Source organism: Haliotis rufescens, unplaced genomic scaffold, assembly GCF_023055435.1.
Source record: "Haliotis rufescens isolate VD_foot unplaced genomic scaffold, xgHalRufe1.0.p SCAF_13, whole genome shotgun sequence".
NCBI lineage: Eukaryota > Metazoa > Mollusca > Gastropoda > Lepetellida > Haliotidae > Haliotis > Haliotis rufescens.
In genome coordinates this window covers 19,963,570-19,982,165 of record NW_025963813.1, presented here as the reverse complement: position 1 = coordinate 19,982,165, position 18,596 = coordinate 19,963,570, and the positions used below count along the sequence as shown (strand labels likewise).

Here is an 18,596-nt window from a genome sequence, read left to right as displayed (position 1 = left end):
CATTTGCAAATCACCATTTGTCAGACTCATTTGGTCGTTGACGTGATAGGGTTTTGGTAATATATACGGATGTAGGAATTGTGACGGTTAACATGCTACAACTGCCGCTTAGCATTGATTTAATCTGTGCATCCTTTCGTTTCCTACCCAATGGGACTCTCGTTTATTCACCAGTGCAGTAGGTAGTGCCACGTGGTATCATTACAGATCGATCGCGCGTTTGTCAATTTACGAACGCTGAGGTAGCGTGGTAGCGTTACCCGCGAGTTGGCGGGGAACTGCCTCACACTCGCGCGTAAGGCGTTAGAATCTTCAGTGGATTGCACGCCTGAGTCGTGGCAGCATTCGGAGTTCTAGTTTCTCTACTTCACAACCAATACAGAGAGACAGCATTTGAGGACTTACCTTAGGCATTCGCTCTGCAAATGGTCTTACAGGTAAGGATGCTGATATATATTGCTTTCACATAAACGCTAATAAATAGTTATTGATAGTTCTTAGAATATTTGAGCATCAGTTGACGCAGCAACTGATGGATGTATCATTAATTGGTTCGAGCAATACAACTTTAGCCACCATCTATTATTCAATGTACCCAAACGATTCGCATGAAATGCCCCAGCAGGAGATAGCTTCTGCCAAGTCCCTGTGACGGCGTGTTGACATGACATTCGTTCGCAGAACAACCTTAGAAAAGTTAAATCATTCATAAGAAGAAAACTTAGTAAAATGTTTTTACGTGTCAGTAACATTTTACGTTCTATTAATTCGTGCATGTACGAGCCACATATGTTCATACATATAAAGAATATATATCGTCTCGTGGAATTGTTTCAACAACACTTGATATGGCTCTTTTTAACATATACCTAGCTTACAAGAACTGACCGTATGCTTTAACTACATGTTTAAAAGAAATGTCCATATCAGCAGCTGTGATTGTATGCATTCCATGCAGGCATGTAAGCTGTCGATATATGTCATTTACCTACAACAAAATTCAGCGTCTATGAACCACCTGCTGAGCTACAATTTTACGACCTGAAATGAACGAAACGGTTATTTTTCAACTCTTCAAAAAGAAAATTATACAAAACAAACCATCTGACTAGAAGGAGATACAACCTGATATATTTGAGTTGAATATTTTTTGTTTCTAATAGCGCCACAAACTGTTCCTCCTGTTGGGTGATGTAGCATATACATCGTAACTGTCTCACTAATATTACAACCATCACCAGGGAGCTTTAGAATAGCTTACAATTCCATCAGAAAGCAAGGCACGTTACCAAATGCTGTAATGCAACAGTAACAGTGTTTATCTCTTAATTGTTAGTGAGACGACCTTCGCTCATAAACTGCTCATTTAGCGTCTCCATGCTTTAGAACGACCCCCAGCAGCAAGCAGCATTCCCAGACATCTTTTTGCTCTTTATATATTAACACGCATGTCTGAAACAACCACAAAGATATATATGTGTATTTGGAATGGTTTTCTACTCGGAGGACGGCGTCATGCTGCAGAGTGTTCTGTAATATCGAAATACAAACACAATATTAGATTGGATTATTTTTTTGATAGTGTTTGCACCACGTATTTTCTGGCATTTGTTTCATTTGGTTTGGGCATCAAAATATAGGTACGTTAGCGTTCTTATAAATATGAAATAACAGCATTTCTGCACGCCACTGTAGCAGCAACGTGTACTGGTTCATGACGGGTCTGGTAATCCAAGTGTTACGTGTGACAGGAGTACATGGTACGAGAATGAGTGAGTGAGTATGGTTTTACGCCGCTTTTAGCAATATTCCAGCAATATCACGGCGGGGGACACCAGAAATGGGCTTCACACATTGTACCCATGTCGGGAATCGAACCCGGGTCTTCGGCGTGACGAGCGAACGCTTTAACCACTAGCCTACCCGACCGCCCCGGTACGAGAATGAGCACACACGGGGGATGTTCAGTTTTGATCAGGCTTGACTCGAGTGCTGAATATTTCATAAATTTCTAAACCCTAACTGTAATGATGTGCAGGCTAGCTGGTAACACTTTTGATAATTCAGTCTCTGACAACCAGACAACCCCCACCCCCACCCCCACCCCCACCCCGTCACTTAACGACTCACTCAACCACCTGCCCAAGATCTCATTCACTCACTCACATACTCACTTACGACCTCATCCAACCACCTCAACTGACGTACGTCAAGATAAATACCTTCCCGGTACATTTCCTCTTTTAATTAATCATGGGTTAGTTCCACAAAGCGATCTCAGCGATCTCAGCGCTATTATTGTCGAAAGTCTATTTTAAACTGTAGGAGTTACGATCGTCATACCGCTGAGACCGCTTTGTGCAACGGGATCCAGAACAGCATTCGACGCACACTTCAATCGCAGTAGCAGTGAATCAGATGGGAAGTCAACAACAGTTGTCATAGAGATCAATCATGTTTTACTCAACAATCACAGCAACCCTCTGTACATGTTTGATCAGCCTCTCGGTCTGTGCATTGCCTTGGTGCTAAGTGTGGCTGTAGGTAAAACGACTACCGTTAGCACCACGTTGCTGTGCTAATCAAAGCCCGATCTCCACCAACTTCCAGGTGCAAAATATACACACATCATGGAGAATTAATGTTTGGGACAATCGTTCGGTATTAAATACAGATGAATCCTCTCACACACCTCATTATATCGGTGCGTCCATGTTTGCTTCGAAAACCACTCAGGACTAGTCGATATTTGAAAGATGATATCACAAGAGTATACACCTTGATGTTCACACGATCGTTTTAACCCTCGGGGCAGTAAACATGAACCAATGTAACTTTATTACAGTCTTATTAATAATGCTGGACACTATTTTCACTGTGAGGTTATTTTTCATTGACGAAAATATGTACATATATACCATAATGCTTTTGTATTCTCATTTCGAACTCCGTTGTTTTTCTAAACAATATATGTGATATATTGAATGTATACCTGTAATCGAATCGCACTTCATGAAGATGAGACCGCCTCCGTGGTTCAAAGGTAGAGCGTCCGCCCGGGCAGCAGAACTTCGGGGTTCGATTCCCAGCCGTGTCATACCAAAAGACGTCATTTTGGAAGTATATATACCCCGGATATTTTAAATGAATGTGACTGACATTTTCTTCGAAAGGGATAGTTTTCCTCACGAATTGATGAGAATACATCGTACGTGGAAAACAGGTGATGTCTATACGTCAAGTATGGATGTATTTTGTTGCAGAAGATGGTATTGATGTGGTCAAAGACTCATTTACAGTAAGTGTGAGTCATGATGGATCTTGCGATCACTTGTTACGTTCAAAGTAAGCATAAATCACTGAGAGTTGCCCGGTATCTTGATAGGACGCGTACCTTCGTAAAGGAGCTTCTGCATTTGTTCACATGCCACATCCACCTGTCCCTTTACGGAACGAGACGGAATGATTAATTAGTCCAATGACAGAGAAGAATGCCCCAGACGCTCCAAGGACATTACTGCCAATTTTGCGGGAAAATGAATACTTATTGTGGTGGCTCACACAAACTTCATTTAATCAGACGAGTGAATCAAGGAACTCAGGATGATCCAGGTGCATGTAAAATCAGTACGCACCCTTGTGGAGGTAAACAAATAGTCGTCCTTTATTAGTGAGGTGAGGTGAGGCGAAATGAGCTTTAATGCCTCGTTCGCGATTATTGCACTTATTTTGCGATTTGCATGCACGTGTGTTTGTGGCTGCTTGTACCAGTCCGGACTGATGCCGATTTTAAAATGCTAGCCAACTGAGATACCATTCCGCAGTTTAACATAAATACCCCACTCAGAAACAGATTACTGACTCCGAGCCGACCAGTCATTGTAGCCCCATTATGACCGCGGTCATATCGCTTAAAGACTGCGGCGTTAAACAACAACCATTCCCTCATTACAGTCAAGAGTTACAAACATGTTCATATAATGTTATTGCTTCCGTTGTAAATAGATATAATATTTTATATTCGTTCATTGGAGGTGCACATGTTCAACAAAATGCTGTAAAGCCAGTTTACCCTCCCAAGTTTCTGTATCATTATTTTATGGTAACCTTGATATGTATATATTTCATTACCTGCCTTAACTCACGCGGGGGCAGTTTCTCTTGTCATGTTCAATTATGCCTTGAGCTATTTCTTCATTCTGAAATATTACTTTACGCTGCAGAAAGGTCGGTACTTTTATATTTACTTTCCCTTTGACTTTGGGTAAACTATGAAAGTATGAGATGCAACATTTCAACATACTGGGGTTTGGGTGCGTTACAACGTGAGTTTCAAGTGGTTCACGTGTTATGAGCTCACGTGCTAGGTCTCCTGTGGTGCGTCGTCTGAGAAACAGAATTAGTTGATACACTCTTCTAGACATTCCTGTCTCCACCATGTAGAGCTTAACAGTTAGACTACCACTCCTTATATAACGCATAGATCATAACTTGCTTTCTCAACAGTATAAAGTTACATAGTTATGGATGGCATTTATCGGCCAAACATAAGACTTCTTAATATTGTATTAGTGGTATGTCAATACTCAATATGAAACTAAGTACTTAAATATAGTTTTCTGATAGCCAAAATAATCTATATTTTGTGTATTATTCATCATTAATAATCGGCCTTTACGTGTTGGCCACGTCTGCAAGGTAACGTTAATACAGCGGGAATCGCAATTCGGAATTGCAGTCAGAGAATAAATCAGCCGCGAGACTCTCTATTGACCGGCTATTGTTTATATCATCTTCACGAATGCATATATACATATATTTTCCAGCATCATGTCTGCTGATTTTACATCATGGACTCTATATATGTCTCTGTCTCTCTGTATGTATGTTTTTCTCTGTATATGTTCCTCTCTCTGTTTCCGTCTGTGTCTTTCTCTCTGTCTCTCTATGTCTCTTTCTCTATCCGCGTCTCTCTCTGTCTCTCTGTGTGTCTCATTCTCTGTGTGTGTGTCTCCCTCTCTCTCTCTCTCTCTCTCTCTCTCTCTCTCTCTCTCTGTTTATATACTTAGTTGTGTCATGACATGATCTATCACTGAGGAAAATCTGAAGAGTTGTTCTGCGTGAATTGTGACGTGTTTAAACAATAGGTCATGTGTTACGTGACACAGTGAGAAACAAAAGCGTGGATGGGGAGAATGAATAGACAATAACCTGATATCCTTTATCTCATAGAATGGTGCTAAGATTGGCAATAACCATATAATACATGATTATATCTCCTGGTAAACCTTGAATTTAACGTGAAGCACCAATGCCATAAATGTGATGCTTTAAATGGGGTAACGGATACGTTCATTCAATTAGTACTGAGAGGCGTGGCCTGTTTATATAACCCACTTGACTGTACCGGTGTTGCAATTCACATGTTCAACTTGAAGTTAATTTTTTTTTTTTGGCTCATGTAAAATAAATATTTTCTTATCAACGAATCGAAAATAATAGAAATATTTTTCATTATTATGCCAAGAAAATGGGAATACAGCTCTGCTGATTAATCTATGTTAGGAACATGAGATCGGACAACATATTCAGCAAAATGTTATTAAATGCTCAATAACATTATCTTTTAAGACGGGAAACAATAATTATAATAATAAAAGCGACAAAACCCATTGCCACAATACATATCTGTTATAAGTCAGCTATGGCATGAGCATGTATTTATGAATCACTATCAAGTAGTGATGAAACCGGGTGTTCGCGAAAAGGTGAGCGTATCATGACCCACAGATGGCACCGTCACAAACACATGCACAGGCCTTTCAATTGTACACCTGATAGAAAACACGGGGAACATATGTTACAAGTCAAAATAGGGAATTACATCGAACATCACTTTTTAGTCACTGTTGAGTCAAATTTAGAAATGTCCTTCACGTGTCTTCAAATTTTTTTGACAGCTTTACCGAGGCCTTGAATGTTGTTACCTTGATCAAACAACTTTTGAGCAAGTATCGCATGACGTTCTTTGAAATCGTCGTAGACAGACCCTGCTCGATTGCTACTCACAAGTTGTGAAATATTGCTCGAAATAAAGGGAAGATTGACTTCGGTAAAGTTGAAGTCATCCCTCTTGCCATGCAGTCTTGTGAAGGGTTTTTGTCACTGTGAGCCTTTCATGCATAGATCGAAATAAGAAAACCATGGAAGAAGCTTCAAACTTTATCAACAACAAGGAACAACTTCAACTTGATATCGCCTCTGCTGTAAGGTAGTAATTACCTTGTCACTGAAATATCACTTTCAGCCAGCGATTAACCAATCACTTCCAAGGACTTGATGAAAATGGTCTCATCTCACCGACATGACGCCTACATAATGCTATTATTTTATCAATGATCAACAATGATCTCTTTGGGGCACGTTGTAAGAAGTTTTATGTTTCTATAACTTCAAGCACCCCGAACACATACTATAAGAACCTACGAACCTAACAATAAACAGATCTAGAGCAGGGCGATTGTTTTAAGTCTACGTTACAATATCGGAGTTACGATCACCTTAGCGCTAAGATCGCTTTGTAGTCCAGGGCCCTGACCACGGTTGTCACTTCTGGAACGTCCTCCAGGAAGAGACATTTGAGGATGCTGACAGTGATGTACATTTGTACATCCTTCTGTAAACTGGCGAACTGGTGTGCATCCTGTGCTTATTTCCGTCAAGTGCTAACATACACCAGCAGTCACACCTTCATTATGTTGTGATTTGCCAGATATTCACTGCGATACCTATCAAAGTTGGTGCCAATGCATATGGCCCATCAGGCCACACACTGCGCGTAATCCATTAGTGGTCAGTAGTACTCGATGGCCGATGGCACTGTCTAATGATGGCTTGCTAAATGACCACAGCTGGATCCATGCATGGGCTTAGTATCACACTGCGGGCAATACGAATATATTAAGCTGTTTTTGACCTGATATAATACAGTAAGTTTAGATCAAACCTTCGGTTTCGACTGGACCGACAAAATACATAAATATATATGATTCCGTTGCTGTCGAGGTATTGTATTTGGAGGGCCCTACACAGCTGAGTAGGTGTCACGTGACACAGAACTGATGCTTGCAACTCCTTACAACAATGCAGGAAATGGATACCATAATATTCAGCTGCTTTCGTTTGCACCTTGTTATTTAGTACATAATATAAATGATCGGATATTTCATAAATAGGAACATAAATCATTTTCTTATTTTTGTCTAATGCTCAACTGGAACAGTAACCTTGTTCATGTTTGTGTACCGTTATCGGAAGATTGTTTCCACACTTTTTCATACATACATTAAACCCCGATACAAAGGGAAAATGTAAAATATTACGATCATTTTTCAGAAATTTGTTTTCGCGCTGTATTTCCGTAATTTAGATACAGTTATTACACAATCAATGTAGCTAACTGTTTCACATCTCTTGCAATCTTCTTTTCAAGCCGAGATGTCAGTTTGGACAGAGCACTAAACTGAAGGGCGCCCATTTGTTTGGCAGCTTGACAACCGGCGTGTTCCTTTGATCTGCTGGGGCGCCATAACTTCTTCGCTCTTGTGTTTATTCTTAGATACCAGGCTCTCTATGAATTGAGTCAAAAGAGAAGAGTTATCCACCCCTTGATCGGAAACTGTAGTTTGTATATATAAGTAGATTATTCTTTTACAAACCCAGTTCCTCGCCTTTGCAAAGGAAAGTCTTCACGACGAGAAAGACAATGGCAGAAACGCGACGTTATCTCGCATTTATGTCACAAGTGATAAAAACGTTGTTACCCAATTGGTTGACATAATGAATGTCGATAGGATGACTTGAGAAAACAATGTAACATCAAATTCCCATTTATTAAATGCAGTTACTGTATGAAAAAAGACGGTTGTGCTTTCTTCCCGGCGCTTTGAGTCTTTTTCACACACCATTTGATTCATACGAGTATCAATTTTTCAGATCACAACTCTTGTCCCTTCGTCCGTACCAAGTGGCACGCCATTATCAGTATCTTGTATTCGTCCTCAAGGGTACCATGTTATAAACGTGTTTTCTCCGTGTTAATCCGTGATTGTATATATATTGTGATAAAGTCTTTCATATGTTCCGAGTTTAAGAAACTTCAGGTTGATTGTTTCCTATATTATCCACAACCCACGGCGTACGTTTCATTAAGTGATTGAGATCCCATTAACTTCATTCTGAGAAGTGTAAATTACCCGAGATTAATAGCACAGTTCCTGTAACGGTTTTACCATCTCGATAAAGACATGATAAAGGACACTGAACGACGTACGTGCCAGTAATCATTGCTTTTATGCACTGAATAATTTAAAAAACTTAGACATGACCGCGTGGTGTAAATAAAGGCAGTATGTCAGTAAGACATGAGAACGATGATTAGTGTGCGGAAGGGCAGTCATCCGACGCGTCCACTCATTACACCAGACAGCAGTCGGCCTCGGCTGGTGGTGTCAGCACATGCACATACATATGCTACACAATTTATGTGACCGGATGTATTATTGGTTTGGAAAGCAACGTCTGTGTTTCATGATCATATGACTGAGGCACAATAGAGCGGTTGTTTGTAAATTGCAACAGTCAAAGCTCATAGGGTTTCAAATACAATTCAAACAGTTTAATGCAACGTATCATGTTTACAATTACATGAACTTAATTTCGTACACCAGAAGTTAAAAGCAACATAATTCTGTTGATATCTTTATGAAATGCTTAATATACTTCCCCTTATCTCACTTATGATATTCATTCTATGTCATTTAAAAAGGTTTTTGTTGTGTTTTAAAGCTATGTGATGTCACAAGTCCACGTTAAAGCTACACTGCGCTTAGGATTCACCGAGTTCTGTTTTGTTGTGGTATTTCAACTCATGCTGTGTTGCTGAATTTGACACTCTGGATATTTCTGTAAATTCGGGGGTGCGTTTGTCGAGCAGTACATCACTGCATCTTCATGTCGTGTGATTAACAAACTCAACAAACAATTGTTAGTCATTTAATGGAAAAGTGATTTCTGATTAGAATTTCTGGAGGATATAAATCCTTCTTCCTAAAATGAAATGAGATAGTTCTTGAATCAATATCATATTACGATGGACAATTACACCAGTTGAATGAGGTTAATGCCTAACAAGATTAAAGTTGATCATGCAAGAAAGCGATAGGGCGCACGAATCGTTGTAACACCATCATACTACATTCATGCCAGATCAGTGTATGCACAACTCCCCATACCCATATTGTCCTGACGCGCACCCTGTGTTCAGTGTTCCAAATAATATAAGGGATCCAGGGGTTGCTCACATTTTCAGACAGACTTTGCATGGGGGCTATGAGGTTGAACATCGCTGTAATAATGACGTCAAGAATGTATGTCTTCTAAACTGTCGATCAAAAGAAAATAATCATTGTTGGATCGTGAATAGGTTCAACTATCTTGGCCAAAGGGAACTGAATTCAGATTGAAAACGATGACCCAAACAAATCCAGCATCACTAGAAGTCAGTTTGAGAAAAATAAATTGTTCATGACTTTTGTATAAAAACCGCTTTTTGTATCGATAGCATGGGATGAAATTGTTTACAGGGTATAAAAAGCAAGCAGTTGGATCCCAAAACATCATAAATGCCAAGGTTATCAGCAGAACAAAGAGAGGGGGATCTTGGAACGGCGCCATATTGCAAGAACGTTGTAGCCGATTGACCAGTGCCAGACTACTTTAGTGATCTATCCTGGGCACGTTTGACCACCCCACAGGAGGACCACCTTCTGCACAACCCCCATCTGAGGGTGACGGGAGAGAAATTCGGCCCCACCGTGGAATGGTCTTGACCAATCAAACATTGGCGAAATAGACTTCAGCCATTTCTAACTGTGGTACGTTGATAGTGGCATGATTGGTCAAGGGTACTGTTCGGCGACGAGAGCAGGTTCAACTTGCTCCACCCTGATGGTTGGATGCGGGTGTGTCGATGGAGAGGTGAACGATTTGCATGAAAGAGGTTCACCCTTTGGAGGCAGTGGCGTCATGTTGGGTACCGAAGAAATTTCCTGTCATCTAGGAAATGTGAATGCCCAAAGTCACAAGGATGTTATTTTGCATCCAATTGTCCTTCCTTTTCCCAGAAAACAGCCACCAGGGACACTGCTACAGCAGGTAAATGCCTGGCCTCACACTGCTCGAATATTCAACATCTATACCGTACCCGTCTTGCCCTGGCATTCTTGCCCTTTCAACCATAGTAATTTCCTTGGATCACCTTGGACGACAGATAGGACAACCTCCAAACAACGTACAGCACCTGGAACGTACGTTATTGGACGATCGGGACCGCATACAGAATGATGTCTTCAGGAGGCTTACCGTGTCAAGCCGGCCTGGACACCCGACATAGCACTTAAGATACTGATGCCATTAACGTGTTGCTATGGAGGCGTTCAGGAGCTTTGTCATGAGACTTTCATCATCTGTTTCCATTAAAAGTGACAGCTAGGACCTCAGACGTGTTTGACTGGTTCATTCAGCCCAAGTGCCATGCAAATGTCCTTTTGCTTGTTGTACCAAAGAGGGTTGAAGATCAAAATGCATGATGCATACTTTCTTATGAGCAGTAGTCTAGTTTCAATGTACATACATACAAATTTACAATTTACATTTAGAAACGTCACCCCATGTAACATTGCATGAAAAGTTGTCATTTAAATATCTGGGTAATTATTGTCAAAGCTTCTCAATTTTAACATTACCTTGTCCGGAAAAATGAAATTTGATGATGAAAAACCAAAGCAGATGACAATAAAACCCATCACCCAAACGCATCACGGCAACGGCCATGGTAACCCGATGCGCGTGATTTCCGTGCAAATTGAAATGCACATGCTTTCCCCCATTTCTCACCACCAGACGACAGGATCGTCAGATTGTGCGACAGCAACTTCAAGATCGCTTTGTTACTGCTGCGGAAACTGCTCGAGAGACCATGGGCACACACCAGCGACACACTAGTGCGGACACCGTGAGTCGACGATTATTGAGCAGACATCTCCACTGCCACAGGCCACACCGAGGACCCATTCTGACACCACGTCATCGCCGGGAACACAATGGACAGCATTGGCGCCACCAGCAGTGGAGAAGAGTCCTCTTCTCAGACGAGAGCCTTCACTGTATCTCAACAGCAGATGGCAGAGAGAGAGAGAGAGAGAGAGAGAGAGAGAGAGAGAGAGAGAGAGAGAGAGACGCCGTGGGGAACGTTATTCGGCCCTCTGGTCTTCCAAAACATCGGCCCAGGGAGACAGCAGCTCGGTACATTGATCAAGTCTTGAGACTGCGCGCCATACCTCATGTGGCACGTCTCCGCAACCACGAGTTTCAGCATGATAACGCCCGTGCCCATACTGCGAGAGCAACAAGAGGTTTCATCCAGCAGAGTGGCATCAGAACCATGCAGTGACCTGCCCTCAGTCCCGTTTTAAATCCCATTGAGCACCTGTGGGACGAGATTCAAAGACGGTTGAATGACGTACGATCAAGGCCGTCAACAGAATGTGGGCTCAAGTGCCTATGGTTTTCATCAACCGTCTCATCCATTCCATGTATCGGCGTTGCACGGCAGTCATAAATGCACATGGCGCACACACGAGATACTGACCTGTGATGCCATTTGCTCAGAGACTAGTGTTGTGTTTCACTTTCAGAACATTTGACCCTTTGATTTCAACTTTGATGATCAGTTTTGCCAACTTTTAACATTTTAATATGTCTCAAAGTCCGTTTACAGTGTTTGGACAAATAAGGTTTCTCATATATCTATCCACGGTGACATTTCTTTTGCAGTTCAGTATAGGTGATATGGTGTAGCATTGAAATTAATGTCCTCCACATATAACCATTGTTGGGCGAATCGTTTGTACTAATTGCTACACCTCTGTTAAACATTAATTGGTTCGTGCATGTGGTCTATAGCAAGTGGCTATAACTTGTCAGAACAGAATTTGAAATAATTCCTTGCGGTTAATCTGAAGTCTGTTTCTGTGAGGCTGGTCGTTTCTGTCGTAGAATAGTTAAGACTAATTCCACTGACAGCTCTGCACGTGTTAACGTGTTTTCGTACCAATAAAAGAATTATGAGCGTGCATTATCATCCTTATTATCTCTATCGTTAAAGATGGATGGGCAAATAAGACAAAGCCCTTAACTAGCTGGCATAAAGCAGTAACGAGTGGGCCTATCAATGTAGTTCAAGTAATAATGTGAGAAAGAGTAATGTGATACCTCTCATACTTCACCATCTATAGCTGACCACATGCATTCCCTGTGACCATCAGCAATTACATGGACTTAACCAAAATCAGACTGACCGGACGACCTTTGGCCATGACATGTTTATGGCTTCCAGGGCAAGGGTCGGCGATCTTCATGACATAGACTGTCTCTAGATGAAGAAATTCAATGATAGACATGATCCCCTGGGCGCCGTGAAACAAGGTTCTCAAGAGGTATAGGTTATTAGTTTTGTTTGGAGTTTGGTTCTCAATTGAAACGTAATGTAGTTCCTAATGGGCAATTTGATGGTGTCAGGCCCTGCGTTTCCTACGGTTCGCTTGACTCCTTTATCAACATTATAGAGAATAATATCTACTGGTCGGTGTTACTCACTTGATCGATGTGCCATCGTGCCTTGAGTTATGAGAAATCTTTACATTCTCATCTCGCTCACACGCAAGTGTGTTTGACTGCCACATATAGAGGCTGCCGATGAAACATATACGTAAAACACGCAATACATCACTGATATAAACGATACATGTATTCAGTAGTTATCCAATTATACACGCAATTATTTCACATGTACAGTTATAATATTGCCTATGTTTGTCAAATGGGTTTTGATAGTGTATTCCGTGTTTGTTTTTCAACACTACTGCTTAGAGAGTTATAACAACAACTCTAATCCTAATTATTTTTATATGAATGTTGGTTGTAGTTGGACTGTATGGCGTAGATCTTGGACGTGCGTTGCAGTTTTTGTTTGCTTTGAGAAGCATATATTCTCATTAGCAAAACCCCAGAAACGGCGTGCAGAGAACGTTACTTTCGTATACCCTTGTAAGCAGGAACATTTCTCGTACTAGTGCATAATTTACTTTGTAAAAATGTATGGTAGATATAATCTTTTTTTGTTGGTAACTTTGTTTTTTTATTAACATCGCACTCTATTCTAGCTGTATTACAACGGTCTGTAAGTAATCAAATCTGGACCAGGCAACCCAGCGATTGACCTCAGAGTGTATCAATCTCCGCAATTATGATACGATGATATGCCGAACCACGTCAGAGAGTCTGACCAGCCGATCCCGTTTGTCGTCTCTTACGAAAAGCGGGGGCACGGGTGGCCCAGTCGACTAAGGCGCCGCGATTCGCTGTGCAGAGTTGCGTCCCTTGGGCATGCCAGAAAACTATGATTGTGGGTTCGATTCCCGGTTCGCCCCGATTATGTTTCTAGGTTTGTCAGCAGCATACCCGTGCTCGTGGGTTTCACCGAAGTGGTAAACGTCTGAGACCTGCATCACTTCATGCTTTCCTCCCACATTAAGCTGACACGCCGTGATATAACTTGAATACTGTTAAAAGCGGTTTTAAACACAACTCACTCACTCACTCACTCTTACGACAAGCATGAATTGCTGAAGACCAATTCTAGCCCGGAATCTTCACGGGACCTTGTTATTAAGATATCCTAAACTATACCTGATCTAATGAATGGTTACGCTATTCTCATCAATACAAACGTAACACTTTACTCGAACTGATTGTTATGGAGCTCACTCTTCTGAGTGACTGTGATAACGTTTATTGTTACATCGGCCATTTTGCAGCCGTATAGTGACGAAAACAAATTATACGTTAATAAGATATACATTTAGACTGTATACATATATGTCGACAATGGACAGTAAAACAACTAGAGTCACAAACTCCTATTTATAACTAATACGTACATGGCCATAAAATATGATTATTCATGACAATACATTATACAAAACGGATTATAGATCATCAGCAACCAAAATAAGGCCACCATTCTAGAGACCCTTACCCTTCTGCTACATAAATGTATGGAAGACATTGTGCTTTGATAACACTTTTGGGGAAGTTAAATATGGAATTCAAACAGGTGGTGTTATGAGAAAACAAACTGTGTGCACCTTTGTGTGGAGCCCCATTGTCTGCTCGCAAGAAGTTAAGAAATATTACCGCGGACTATGCACAAAAGCATCATGTTCATTCCGTAGGAACCAGTCACGTACTCGTCCTGCGCTAAATGACACAAAGATCCTTCCTATGGGCTTGGCCAGTCAGTCAACAAAAGTAACCTTGAGTTGACCCCTTGGAGAACAACAAAGGTTTTGGAGGTAGCGTTGTGGAATAATTGCTTGATAAAGGGCTTACATCAAATTGCAAATGAGTTCTTGAAAGTGTTTATTTGGCAACCGGCAAACACCAATGTGATGGGATCAGTTCAAGAAATCACAATCATAAAATGCTTAATCTGATAAATGCATGGACAAGGAGAAGACTGGTTCTGTGACGATTGTTCGGTGCATTCTCTGAACACTAATGAGCTGGCTACATGGGAGAGTTCGCCATACATTAAAATCAGTATTTTGCCATTGCAAAGGGGTGTTCTTGAGTCTCGTTTTATATCATTAAACGCAAACGGGACAGATCACATGTCACTGACAAACCAACAGAACAGCACTTTATTTCTCTCAGGCCGAGTGCATCGACACAACAAGTACAGCCCGTATTCTACATTGCAGTGGACAGAGGTTAACCGGATGTTTTAACAGTTTTCATTATAATGTTTACAAATTTACATAGTTTCTTTTGGACAAAGATGTTATGGCAGTTAAATAATTGCTTGAATCTTTTCGAATAGTGTTTTGCTCATTGAAATATTTACATTTGAAGCTCTAGTGGAATTCATCTCCAGTGTCAAAACTATCACACAACTTGCATAAATGTTTATTCAACGTAGTTTTGTTCCATCTTCAGATTTCTATTGGTAGGCGTTGACAAGATGTCCTAAAGAATAGCTATTTAAAGGATAATTGGTGAGGGATGTTTTGAAATATGTTTCAAGTTTATTGGTGATTTTAAAAATTCGATATGAGGAGCATTTAGTAGAATTTGAAATATCTGCCTTCCAAGATTGCCAATATGTATCAGAGAGAGTTTTACAGACATGATTTCGAGCAGAAGGATGATATAAAACCCTGTGATATCCAGACAAAGAACATACCTGATTTCATCCAAAATAGTTTTGATAAAAGACAACCATTAATAAGTCCGTTGATTTACGATTGAGTCTCTATACAAGACAGAATACAATAGAAACAATAGATTGCTTTATTTTCCTGACATAAGCTTCTACCAGACATTTAACATTCTTAACTTCTAGACAAAGTAGGGTTCTACCAAGTTCTCCATACAGCATTGTTGAAGGTGACTACTCTTCTTTACCGGTAATAATTTTCTGAGAAACTGTACACGAACCTTTTCAATTAGTTTACAGTGATCATAACCCCATATTCCACAACCATACAGTTGTATTGGTTTTACCACAGCGTCAAAGAAATAGAGTTGGCATTTTGAAGAGAGATTGTGTAAACGTGCCTTACGTAAGACGAAATACATTACTTTCGTTGCTTGCTCACACAGAGTTTTAAAAGATTTAGAAAATCTTTTATTGCTTTGGAATTAAATTACATTTGTGACGTCACTCTATTGTTTAAGCACTCCATTATTTTTAAGGAATGGAGAGTTGCTGAGGCTATCAGTATCTCGATTCTACTACTCTTGGGAGTATTAGAATGGGATTCGAATACAAAATCTTTCAAACGACAAAGAAGCTGAACAAACGATTAGGAAAATAACAACCTTTAATGACCAAAATGTTTATTTTTTAAATTAGGCACATATACTCCTGATTACATTTTAATGCACATTCACATTTATGGTAATGTTCGGCTGGTAGCCGTCTCAGTCGAACCCTGAATGACACTGCTCACAGCCTTCTTCTGAGATTCTGTTGTACGCTTGTAGTTACGCACCAGTCTGTGGATCTATGACCAGTCACTTCACATATTAATTGTTCGTCTACTCCCGCCTCATAAAGTCGGCTTGCTGCGGAGGCGCGCAGTGAGTGATTCGTACGGTATCCAGTAAGACCTGCTGTTTTGCATAGTCTTGAAACAACACACGCAAGCTTATGTCTCCCCAAAGGTTGATCACAATACCACGGATCCTCTCTAAATGGCTTATCCAATGGTCGTAAGTAAAAGCTATAAGTTTTCGATGAAGATGGACACAGTGAGCAATACTTTGCAAACAAATTGACAATGCATCCATCAGGCCTGTCCACATTCGCGTACGCAACAACACGTTTGTTGTTCAGTCTGCGATGTTTCAGTCCACCACTGTTTGTTTTTGAAGTTTGTTCGGTGTACATAAGAAAACGTCCATGTTGACTTTCACAGATCTCAAATTGTGAAAATGGTCCTCTGCGCAAGTTTTTGTGTTCCTGTCCACCACGTAGTGCAAAGTTGATACCAATCAGATATACCATTGTGTCTAGCAACTGGGAAGGTTTGTCACTTCCCAAACAGCCACAAAACGTCTTCTTCTTCCGGTGTAATATTCTGTGCTTGTTTCTTCTGTTTGCAGGTTTTGCTATTGATTTTCATCACATTATCCACAGTATTCCGAATTTGGGAAAACGAGTCATCAGTTAGTAGTTTGTAGCACTTGTCAAGCGTATCCAAGTACAACTGAATGCAGATGACAAAACTGTTCAGTGTATCTGGAGGATAGTCCGAGCTGTCTAACTTCTTTACCTCACAAATAAAAACTTACGGGAGACCGAGTAATTTAGTTCATTTCTGTGAAGATATGACTTATGTTTCTGTCATCTGCTAATCTGTTCCTGTGCGTCTGCCAGTCCTTAAAACTTGTAACTGCCCATCTAATTTTCGTCATGGTACTGTTAGCAAAATCTAAAATACAAAAGAAATAATGATGCTTAAATAATTCTGCACACAAGTGTATGTCAGGACAGTGAGGGAACTGACAAGGTTTTGGGGTTGTAATGTGCAACATACAATATGTGAGTGTAGGTGGTGTGAGGCGAGGAGAAATTCTCATGCTGCACCCACTTATTGCGGGATAAAGAAAGCAGCGTTAGGTGGTGTGAGGCGAGGAGAAATTCTCATGCTGCACCCACTTATTGCGGGTTAAAGAAAGCAGCGTTAGGTGGTGTGAGGCGAGGAGAAATTCTCATGCTGCACCCACTTATTGCGGGTTAAAGAAAGCAGCGTTAGGTGGTGTGAGGCGAGGAGAAATTCTCATGCTGCACCCACGTATTGCGGGATAAAGAAAGCAGCGTTAGGTGGTGTGAGGCGAGGAGAAATTCTCATGCTGCACCCACGTATTCGGGATAAAGAAAGCTGCGTTAGGTGGTGTGAGGCGAGGAGAAAATCTCATGCTGCACCCACGTATTGCGGGATAAAGAAAGCAGCGTTAGATGGTGTGAGGCGAGGAGAAAATATCATGCTGCACCCACGTATTGCGGGATAAAGAAAGCAGCGTTAGGTGGTGTGAGGCGAGGAGAATTTTTTATGCTGCACCCACGTATTGCGGGATAAAGAAAGCTGCGTTAGGTGGTGTGAGGCGAGGAGAAAATCTCATGTTGCCCCCACGTATTGCGGGATAAGGAAAGCAGCGTTAGGTTGTGCGAGGCGAGGAGAAATTCTTATGCTGCACCCACGTATTGCGGGATAAAGAAAGCAGCGTTAGGTGGCGAGGCGAGGAGAAATTCTCATGCTGCACCCACGTATTGCGGGATAAAGAAAGCAGCGTTAGGTGGTGTGAGGCGAGGAGAAATTCTCATGCTGCACCCACGTATTGCGGGATAAAGAAAGCAGCGTTAGGTTGTGTGAGGCGAGGAGAAATTCTCATGCTGCACCCACTTATTGCGGGTTAAAGAAAGCAGCGTTAGCATTTGTCTCCTTCGTCACAATACATATCAACTACGATTGGATATGATTGGATGTTGGTGATGTTGTAGTTCAGTAACACAGCAGTCATTCAGCAGCTATGACTTTGACTCGAAATACCATACCGCTTCAGTTTCAAATGGGAACAAGTGGAATATATATGTTCATCATTCTAACAAATTAACCTAATTTCTTTAACATGCCATATAAATGATAAAAATGAACGAAATGCACCACGTGTTTGCTGACGATTAAACGTTCCACATTTGCTATTTGCGCACAATTCTATAAACATAACGTTCATATTAATGGAGTATTGTAATCATTCTATTACGACGACGTCATCGCCTAATACTTACAATATACCGGTGCTACGGTACTGACAAACGTACCTTTTATGTCCAAGGACATGATTTCTTCATCCGATTTAGGCACCCCAAACCTGGACCACGTAGCAGAAGGTACACTATCCGTAGTCGT

At 41.0% G+C, this 18,596-nt stretch overlaps 1 protein-coding gene across 3 annotated transcripts in view; it reads left to right on the top strand.

The window, feature by feature from the left end:
* Nucleotides 1-249: 249 nt before the first annotated feature.
* The window catches only part of LOC124132271 (G-protein coupled receptor dmsr-1-like), a 64,071-nt gene continuing 45,724 nt past the window's right edge, over nucleotides 250-18,596 (top strand). For all 3 annotated transcript variants that reach the window (XM_048394306.1, XM_046496118.2, XM_048394305.1), the window contains exon 1: nucleotides 250-437. The gene's annotated coding sequence lies outside the window, so the exon portion shown is untranslated. The remainder of the gene's footprint in view (nucleotides 438-18,596) is intronic.